Below are 10,893 nucleotides of genomic sequence, written 5' to 3' on the forward strand. Positions count from 1 at the left end.
GCCCTGATAGTCTTGTGAAACAATGAATGAAGCTTGGATTACCGAGACAAATGAATTTACTAGCATTATTACGGCATTGCTCGCGCTATAGGAGATGGATTGATTGAAAGCTTCATTATTCCACCGAGCTGGGGTGCCCGCCTCTTAACCTACACGCAGGTGGAGGGTTGGGTGGGGGGGAGAGGACGAAGCAGTCCCCGCGCGTTGAGGACGGTGAGTCTTCACGGCCTCAACGGCCAGGCTGATTGCTCGACGCTGGTCGTCTTCATCCTCGCTCTGGAGCAAGGCCTCCCAGGCTTCTCTACTGTCAATCTTTACCTTGGCCCCTGGGGAGCCAGCACACTCACATATTACATGGCCTAGCGTACATTTCTCCTTACAAATTTTGCGGAGGGCGTTGTTATAGGAGAATACTTATCGTGACGTCACGATGAAGCTTAGTTACTTTGTTAAGCGGCCTTTGAAGCTTCGCAGCGGCACTGGGAAACGACCAATTCAATGTGCCACGAGAGTCCGAGGTGCAGGGGCAAGTCTATAGGTTAGTTAAGTCAAACCAGAGGGCGCACAAAGCTAATAGTCCAATGACCTGCAATATTCTATTTAATTGCTGGCTTAACGCATTAGTAGCTAAGGTAACAGTTATCCACGAAAAACACGTGCTCCTTGACGAAATACCAGTTCGTATGGTAAACGATATAGCCTCAACTTAGGCAGTCATCCCAGACAGTGCGAGGAACCAGCTATCATCCTCCCTGTTTGTTTGCCGTATAACTTCCCTTCCATATAATCCCAAAACTTGTTTCTAAATATTCTGCGCATTGCTTCGGCTTTGACCGAAATCTGAAGAATGAACCGGGGTACATTCCAGTGAAGGGCGGTGCGCTTCGCGAAGCGAACGCCCGAAAAATCTCGCGCTTTGACTCGGCGAGATTTTTCATCCGTGTGCCCGCTACCGTACGAGTGCCGTTGCTGCACGGAACTTCACGCTCGTCGTTTGTTGATGCGGATATCTCGAATCGTCTCCTCCCCGTCCATCGCTCGTCAAATACAAGCGGGAGCAGCGACGCAGCAAAGGCGTATCAAGTCGAGCACTCGTCCACCCAACCCGCTTCCCACCCGAAGTACGCGAGCGAGCCACTTGGAGCGCTGGTTTCCAATCCCGCCGCCCGAGCGGCGGCAGATAAGATCTCCGCGACGACGCGTGGCGGCATCTCCTCCCCTTGTCGCTTTCGTACGCTTCCAGCGCGGCGAGTTCTTATCGCTCCGACGAGTGGCTTAGAAGTCACGTCACTCCGATTCGCCGATGGCATAGCCGAGGTCTCTCTATTGCCCAGTCTGAGGATAAGTGGTGTAGCGGTAGTCGCCGAGAGTGACTGCATACTGCTGGGGCGAGGACCGCCATTTGCTTCTGTCCTCCCCCTCTTCTGTGTGTTATGCGGCATTGGCGTGTCTGCGTGTGTGTGTATGTGTTGCGGGGAGGATTTGACACGACTACGAACACAGATGGCGGGTTCCGATAGGAACGCCCGTCTTCTTCTTTCGGGGGACCCGGATTCGCGTGGAAGGTGTCGGACCGCGTTCGTCCGCAGTGCCTGCCTTCCGGCATTCGCGAGTGGCGGAGTACACGAATTCTTGCGAAGGTTCGGGCGTTTGATAACCATCTCGTAACGCGTTCGCGGGTCTTTCAAACGCGGCCCCGGTGGAAAACGGAGCCGGCTCCGCGCGGTGCGCTTTGAGGATAGGCTCGGATACGTGACTTGTGGGTTTGCTGAATGTGGGGATCTCGTTTACAGCGTGGTAAGAGAGACGTTATGGTGAAGGAAGCTTGAGATGCTTCTCGCGATAACTGCTGGATTTTTGTCGGAGGTGCTAGGACTGCGTCAATGCCGGAACATGTAGTTGCCCGCGGTAAAAAGGAAGTGACTGAAATTAGATAACGCTTTGTCATTGCAGTTTATTGCATCACGGCGCACGTGTGCTGTTGTTATTGCGTTTAAGCAGGCTATCGTTTTTATTTAGGCCTGTAGCTGATGAGTGCTGACGATAAGCATCGGGTCACACTTTACGTGTCTCCTAGGTGTCTTATTAATAAGTAAAGCTAAGCGTTTGTAGAAGTTGGAGTAGTTCTACTCCTTGAGCTGTTTACTCGTTGAGGAGGACATTGCTTGCACGAGAAACTGAAATGCATAATTGCATTACTTCTATCTTTAATTTATAAACTGTTCATTTTACGGTACGCAACGCATTCTATGAATTAAAGCCGGAAAGTTCGCAAGACATGTCCACTTCAGAAAGCAGTTTGACGTTCGGATAAGTTGCGAAATGTCCGTTCGTGAATTGTTTGTCGAAATGCGTTGGTGTTCTAGTTAAGTTTCTCCAGCGCTGCTTAGGAAAGGGTCTTGTCGGTGATCTAAGTAGAGCGACAGTTCGTTTTCTCCTCAAGTTTGACGGCGCTTATCACAAGTCTGGTGCTAATTTTAAAATTCGTTCCCAGGGGACGCGCCATGTGAACTCACTGGCTTCAGTCCACAGTTCGCAACGTGGAATTAGTTACAAAGTTCATGAAAATTTTCTGATTAGCTAAATGTGTGGTTTGATTTCTCGTGCATATAAAGACCGCATTCTCGTGAAATTTACACAAGCTGCTATACTATTGTGCTGCCTGCCACATGCGATCTGATAAAGTTCTACCAAGAATAAAACAGAAAATAAAGTCATCTTGGTAATCTTTATAACACGACAGCAACTGGGTGTACGGCAATATTTTGACACGTACATGTTTGGTCCAGTGCCTTAGGAAATGTGTAAGCCCATTTCTCAGCGATACATAGTGACGCCTTGCTTGCACAGTACACGCAGAAAAGCGCATATAGTGTGCCTTGCGTAGCTGGTTAAGCCGCTTTTTTTCACTCTTGCTTCGGAAGGACTACAAGTTCCGCAACTATAGCTGTGACCCCGCACAGTTGCCACCGATTTCACGGCCTCACTTGCGTGACGGAGACGCCCAAGAAATTGGCAAATAGCGTGTCTTCCGACAATAGGACGTTTCAAACTATCGCCTAAATAGTGTTACGCAAAGCCAATATGAAAATCGTATCTCTCGCATGGCGACTTCTAAATCCCGCACGCCCGGTCCGGCTTATGCTACGTCGATGTATGATAATGGCAGCTCTCGAAAAGTCGCAGCGCGCGCCCATCACTTTCGCGTCGGTTCGTCAACAAGTCGTCGTCGTCGTTCCCGTCGACAACGACGTTGTCACCGGCGCCCTTCAAGCCACAATGATTCGCCGTGCTCACGCACATTTCACGCCGGAGGCCACTCGATTTCCGCCGCCTTTTCTTCGCGCTAGATGTCGTTGCGTGTCGTCTTCTCCAGACACGAGGCGAACGAGCTGCCGCAGCCGATGCACAGAATTCGGCCATAGCGGTGCAAGAACCGCACCGATGGTTCGGAAAAATAAGGTGGGGGGAGGGGATGCTGGGTGGGGGGGGGGGGGGAACGTGGATCTTAGAAGGATTTCCGCTTTCGACACAGGTGATGCGTGTTACCATACCTTATCACGCGGTGTAAGCGACCGGGGCGACGCCCAGCGCCAGAAGCTGGAACTAACAGCGGGACATTCGAAGGCGCCCGCAACGAACGAAGGCATAGGAGCTTGTCCCACGAGCGGAACGCTTTCCTAATGCCACCGCGACGAGCCATTCATACACAACGGACCTGGGTTGAATGGCGCATTCTACCCGAGTAGCGACAAGACCGAGGCTCGGCCAAGCGGTGTGCGAACATATGCCGCGTTTCGGGGGATCTGACGCTGCCGGCTTCTTCGACACAAAAGGAGGCGAAGTGAAAAAAAAGAAGAGAGTAGTTACCTGACAGGGGTGGCTTTCTTGTTGAACCTTTTGGCGTGGCGTCCTCGCCGGCACCGTCTCGGTTCTTTAGGGCCATACTGTCTCGCGGCTCCGACCGTGCGGTGCCTTGTTAGCTTTTCTTCGGCGACGAATGCGCACGCGCGCGCTCTTCTTTTGATGGCGACCAAGAATGGCCGCGACATGTGTACCAGCCCCCCGTGAACATGCTTTCGTTTCGCTCCCATGAATGTCGCCGCAACCAACCAAACCAACCCCGTCGGTGGGGTTGATAATAGGTCCCGCGGGTCGGGGAACGGGGGGTTCAAGCGACTGCCGCCTGTTTGTTCGCCACCGAGGTACGTGTAGACGGACGGCTACCGGAGAAAGCCTTCTGCTGCTTCTACCTTTCGGTGACAAAAGAGATTCGACCCCACCACCTCTCCGGGGCGCGACTCGGCAGACATCTGCTTGCTGCTGCCGCGGCTTTAGTACGACGCCTAAGAAGCATGCTCTCCGGCCATGCCTTTACGTCTTGCAGTGTGCTCCTACGTGCCACACCGCACCCTGCTTACCCTTGCTGCTTCCCTTTCGTCCTTACATCGCGAGATCCGACGCCTCAGCGGCGTTGTAAAGCGGTTCGCGGAGCTAAGGTTGGCTTCAATAAAGGAGAGCAGCTTCTGCGCTCCCCTCCTGCTCTGTAAAACCGTGCAACGGTTCGCGGATGGGCATGATGCATCCAGACGTCGCCACCTTATACCTGCGCTGCAAGAAATAGGACTGTGTTTCGGCGCTCCCTACTCTCGCATATACATCATCACTCGAGTGTTTAGTTTCGATGTGATGAGCGGGTGCGCTTTCTTCGCCCCATACTCGACAAAAACAACGCTCTGAATTTGTATGCGTTTTAATCTGGTAAGTTCAAAGCGCGCGTTTCTGCAACGTCGTCGTCTGCTTGCGCGGCTTTCGACTGCAGACGACAACGCGGACGCACGCACACCGCGGAGGCATCGCGGATGAACACAGATGCGCCAGTCCTTTTCGTACGAATATGGCCGCATGTGGCATGCAACACGCTGCACAGTTCTGAGTGAGTCTCTCAGCTTCACACGGGGTCGTGTGCGTGAAGCGTTGACTCGTAGCGATGAGCGGTGTGCGTGTTTCGTATGGTGCAGGGAAGGGGGAGTGGGGGAGATCGCCACAATAAGCGCGTGTCGTGTTGCGGCGGGGACCCCTTGCGGTGTCCCTGTTTGAACTTCTGATGACCTCTTCCTCTTTCACCTCTCCGAGTGCGAAGGCTGGTGCGTGCTGGCGGCGAGCGAGTCCAGCGTTCTCTTCTATTCACGCGCTCTCTCCCCACTCCCTCGAGCTCTGAAAGTACAGCGGACAAGAGTCCTGTTCCGGGGCTGCTCACTTTGACGTCAACTTCCTGCACCAGTTCTCCGCTCGCTGTGGGCGCGCGGGGATGTCGTAGTACCGCCACTGTGCACGCACCCGAAAAAGTTTGCTCGAGCGCGACGGATGCTGCAAAAAAGGAGTCCGCGGCCGTTATTATATTCCGGGCGAGTAGCGTGACGTGTGGCAGTGTCATGTGAAAAGGGCCGGCAGGGGCACTTCGGTCGCAGAGGACGTACACGCGCGTTCCGCAGGCTTGGCTTGGCTTGGCCGCGCGCGGTCCAGGCGTGGCGCATTGCGACTGACAGGCGAAGCCGTGACTGCTCGCTTGACGCCCATTATCCCCGGTTTTTGGGGCAGAAATTGAACATCGCAAGGTGAAAAGCGGAGGGGACTATGTGGAGAAAAGAAGCTTGGGTCGATCCACAAGACGGTGTTGCGTACAGGAGAGCTAATTTGCATAAGCCGCGTATATTTGGTACCCGGGCAAATGTCAACTGCATTTGCGAAGCACAGAACCTGGATTTCTCGGAGGCAGTGCAGTTACAAATTCACAGAGAATGACGATGACATCAGGTGCGAGCTCGTTGTTCTTTGATATGCCTCATCAAGCCGACATTGACTCGTTTCCGTAGGATTTGTCCCACCGGTGAAATGTGGTGCAGAAAGAACAGAGTACGTGTTTATGGAGAGAGTTGGGTGATGGGGGGAGATTTCACAATTATAAGCGACTTCGTATTCAAGGTTGCGTTGTGGACCACTCAAATGTCGAAATGAAAACTTATTTCTAACCGTGCCTCTCGATAGATCGGTCCCTCACACTGAATTTTTTTTTCTCCTCGCAGAATATACGTTCGATACTTTGAAGCGCGGAAGTCACGAATGTTTGCACCACACAATGGAATCCGAGTGTGAACGTTACTGCCGTGTTCACTGGTCTTTCGAAACGAGGTTTCGCAGGACTGTGGGTGCATAGAAAGCACATTTATTTCCGAGGAAGCGGTCCCGTTGTCCTGCAATTTGCATTAACGATCGTACCTGAACTCTACCCTCGAACGTGTTGCTCAACTCTTCTATCCAAAGTCTTAACGTATATACTGCATCTTTTCAGACGTTTCGAAACGTTCAGCGTTTCGCATGCATGCTTCTTTTCTTATGTTCAAACTTTCATTATTTGCTATTCATAGGGCTATAGCAGCTCTGCGAACAGATTCTATCACTCGAATAAAAAGTAGTTCAAGCGCTCGGCGACACAGTCGATTTTAAGGCGATCCTTGGTTTTTTTTTTTTTTTTTGGAAACGACGCACGAGACCCAGGTGGTTCGTTTCGAAACCCTGATTTCAAATACGCACTTAACTTTCGCCAACCAGGCTTTACTGATCTTATTACCTTGTCTTCGTATTTCCAGCATTCTGCGGCAGTCGTTAAAGGTTTCTTAACCCAACCGCGATGCCCAAAAACTCACGCCCGCGAAAATGACATCCGTATGCTTGACAGAATCTCGAAAGCGAAGTCTTTGCCACTCACATCGCGCCGCTATAAGTATAGTTGAGCCGTCTATAATACTTCTCCCTCGAATATTTATTTCGCCATGCCGACTTCTTTTTCTTTTCGGCCGACGGACTTCGAACGGGTGCATCATTAATGCCCACCACGGCTCCCTCACCAGTGCATACTTATGTATGGACGCAGGAAAGCGAGACAACGTTGTCTCGCGGATATGAAGCCCCGCGTGCCTTCCACTCGAGTGCGCGCCGAAGCCGCATGGGGGCGATACTGGCGTACATTGCGCCGCGGAAACGCGCAGGCCGTTCGCGGAAGCGGACACCACGGAACTGCGCGAAGATCTCTTTAAATATTTATCGACGCGAGTTGTCGATAACCATCTCCTCGTGCGGGGGAAGCGGCGTACGCAGGGGCCGCATTTGCGAATGGCCGAACAGCGCCTCTACAGCTGCTTCGTCCGGAAAAGCGGCGCCTTGGGACTTTGGGCTGGCCCGCGGGGGAGTTGCTGCGTGGCTTCGAGGAACGGCGGAGCGTCGAAAGGCAGCGTTTTTGTAGCTGGTCGCTTTGGCTGTGTCGATGTGGCTTTGAGCCGCACATTCGCACTTGGCAGGGGGTGACGGTGGCTGTAGTTTCTTTCCCGATCTTCAGATGTCGTTGGTGTCGTCTGCGCTTGCGTGTGTGTTTGCGGGCAGTACGGGGATTTGCGACTGTTTTCATCGCCGAGTAACCCAGTGTAGACCAACACGCGAAGATCCTTCACTGTGTCGTTAAAGTTTGCTGTAATTGGTTCTTTTTAATTCTAGTATTATTTGAATGCCGCTTTGTATTGCTTTGTGAGAATTACCTGACGTGACCTCACCGCCGTAAGCGCTAGTCGTTTCGGGCTGGTTAGCCAATTCAAAGAAAAAAAAAAAACGCGAGGAACTTGAGAAATAGGCAGTAAATTCGTAAATGTTATCGACAAAGCGCAGCCAACCCAAATGATCACTTACAACGGATACTTGTTGCCAGAGAAAGTAGTCCTGTTTTGGTGTTTTCGAAGCAATAATCAGCGAGTAGCTTCTATGCTGCCGACAAAATCAGCGCAGTGACGGCATATTACTTTCGCTCCTGGCAATTTACGAGTTCCCAGCTGAACCTGGCATCCTCCGTATTTCTTTTTTTTTTTCGGAGGGGATGACGTCACATCCTTAAATGCACCTCCAGCTATCAAATATTCTCTTCGTTTCACCTCGTTAGCATTATAGTTGGACAGAGACCATCGATTCATTCAATTTGTCATTAGTTTGCTATATTATGATAAGTTTTCATTGATTCCGTCTATTGTGATGTGAGAGAAAAGCCGTGATAGCGCAGTGGCCATATAGGGTTGCGCTGCTCAGATGGAGGTCGATGTCTGGTTCGATCCAGGCCACTTCGGCCACACTTTGATGGAGGCGAAATGCAAAAACGATGCTGCTCTTAGATTTAGGTCCACGTTAAATAACCTCATGCAGTGAAAATTAATCCGGAGCACCTAGGTTAACCTGGGAGATGACACAAGTCAGAAGTAATGACGAATTAGCGAGGTAACGGAAAAAAACAGGGAATGTATATAGTTATACATAAGCAGAAAGCTCCAAAAGCAGCCACGTCGGTGCATCTCGAACTAGCATCATGGTAATATTTCCATGCCATTGACACATTCTGTGGTTTGACCTGGTTTATTTTTGTCTTGTTTTGCCGCCTCATTGAATGTAATAACTTTCCCGCTTAGTGACTTATTATGTGCTTTGCTGTGAACTGAACCATTTCGGCATAAGCTGAGATTGCTCGTAATTTGTCACACATAAATCGCTGACTGTGGTAGCGTGGCCAGGAATTTTTTCGAGGAAGACGGGGGCGGTGGGGCGGAGGGGGGGGGGGGGTAATGCTCAGTGGTACCTCCACCCCCCGACACCACCGGCTACGCCCCTGGCTGACTGCGCATTAAGCATTGTTTGTACATATTTGTAACTTTACTTCAAGTTGTTAGTATGTTTGTGGAGCATTTGTTTCACTCTAAGCGATTGTGAAAAGCTTTTTGGCAATCTCAATTTCTCTATATTCTATCGTTTAAAATACTTTGTCTTCAACAACGAACTCGCAATAGCGGGCTCTTCAGTAGCCACACTTTCCATGTTACCGAAGTTAGTAAACGGAGAAAAACCTCGGCACGTGGCAGTGAAATCTGGCAACCCTGATTGTTGCATAGGAAGACGAAGGGGAATGGTGGTCGGATTCCGATAAACGCGTTCCCTTCGACTTTTAGAGTCGGCGAATCTGCGACTTATCAACGTCGTTATTAAAGGGGGTGGCGGGGGGGGGGGGGAGGTGTAGTGCGAGGTGTGGGTGGGCTTCCCCGCTGCTATAAGTATAGAGCTGTCGAAATGATCAAGTCCTGGGTCAGCTCGGCGGGCGATCGGCGAAACGCGCGTGCGAGCTTTCAGGGCCAGCAGCGTCGAGCCATAGCTGTCCGGTGGGTTGCGCGCCGACTACATTTTTCATTAGAACACCCGCGTTGAGCCCCTCCGAGGCCTGCTGCTCGTTGGCGGGACGTGGCCAGTCTTCTGAAACCCCCCGCCGACTCATCGCTCGGGAGCTCACGTGGAACGGCCGAGGAAAGGAGGAGGAGGCACGTTCGTCTGGTGCTGCCATCTGGTGGAGGCCCCGCGAAATTACGGCAGGGTTACCGATGTGGAACGTTTCGGGGGAACTTTTGCTGCTGTGGCTAGGTCTGGCCGTCGTCGCATACAGACCACTCTAGTTTTACTTCGTGGGCACTGCTATGGGCTGCTGAATTCAACGTATTTGCTGAATGCATATGTGTGTGTGTAAGCGTGTTTGTGCAGCTGCCAAGCATGTAGCCTCTGGTTTAGCTATTTTAAATGCGAAGCATTTCTTGGCCATCATTTGCCACTTTGACAGTATCTATCAATCTATCTATCTATCTAGCCGCGTACGTCTTGGTGCTCTCTCATGGTCGTTTGGTTAACTTGGTAGGCTCCTTGCACACTGCTTCGCATAACATCGGTTCCCACGAGGCGTGGGATCGGCCGGATTGTTTAATCTTGGTTTTGCAGAATGCTAGTGTTTAGCACAGGTGTTTAATCAGTGTTTGGCACCGGTGGCAATTGTTTAACGGTTTTCGAACATCGATGACTATTGCTGCCTGAGATCTCCCGCAAACGCTTTGTCTACTACCAAACTCATCCGATACATTGCTATTGTTATTTGCTGTTCAAGACTACTATTACTAAGAAGGCGTTCGTAGCGCGAGTACATGGGGAGTGAGAAAGAGTAGCCAAGGCAACCGTGCTGTCCATGTCGTCATTGCGCGTAACAACAACGAGGGACCATAATGTACACTCGTCGCGTCATAGTTCTACGGCGTAGCTTTTACGTCATAATTTTTACACCACAACGCGTGAGAAACAAGTACGAACGCTATACGGCTCTTCCTATGCACCAGGGGAGTCACGAGCACAGACATTAGCGAAGTAAAAATATTTAGCAATTGGCAACAATATTTCTTGGAACGTGCACGTTGGTAATATTTTCGCTTCAGCCTTTCGTAAGTCTTGTTTGCTGCGACACCAACTGAAAAACACCCCATACTAGGGCTAATCGCCTTACCTACATGTCATTAACTCGGCCAGAAGTTCAGTAGTCATGCCTGGTATTGTAGCGTTATAGGAAGTGAACATTAATAAATAGAGATAGAGGGAGGTGAAGGGCGGGAGGTTAACCAGATTAACTGTCCCGTTGGCTACTTTGCATTGAAAGGAATACGAATGAAAGCCGTGAGATTCATCAACATCTTAATCTTGCCATTCCCTGCTCCAGCTGCGCAAAATAACGGCATATTAACGTTTGGAGAATGAAAAAAAAAATTCGGCTAGGCTTTCCTTCGTCACATTATTAATAAACGTAACGTATGTACTCTACACCAACATGTACGCACAGCTACCCAATACGTCGCATCTGTAGGCACTTCTATGTATTTCCGTTTTTGCCTCAAAAACTCTTATTGAATATAGTCACTCCTCGAGTGTACCACATATTATTATAGGTTGACATTTGTTCGTGTTTATACTTGTCCGTTTCTTCTTTGTGCCATAAATATT

This window comes from Dermacentor andersoni, chromosome 11, assembly GCF_023375885.2.
Source record: "Dermacentor andersoni chromosome 11, qqDerAnde1_hic_scaffold, whole genome shotgun sequence".
NCBI lineage: Eukaryota > Metazoa > Arthropoda > Arachnida > Ixodida > Ixodidae > Dermacentor > Dermacentor andersoni.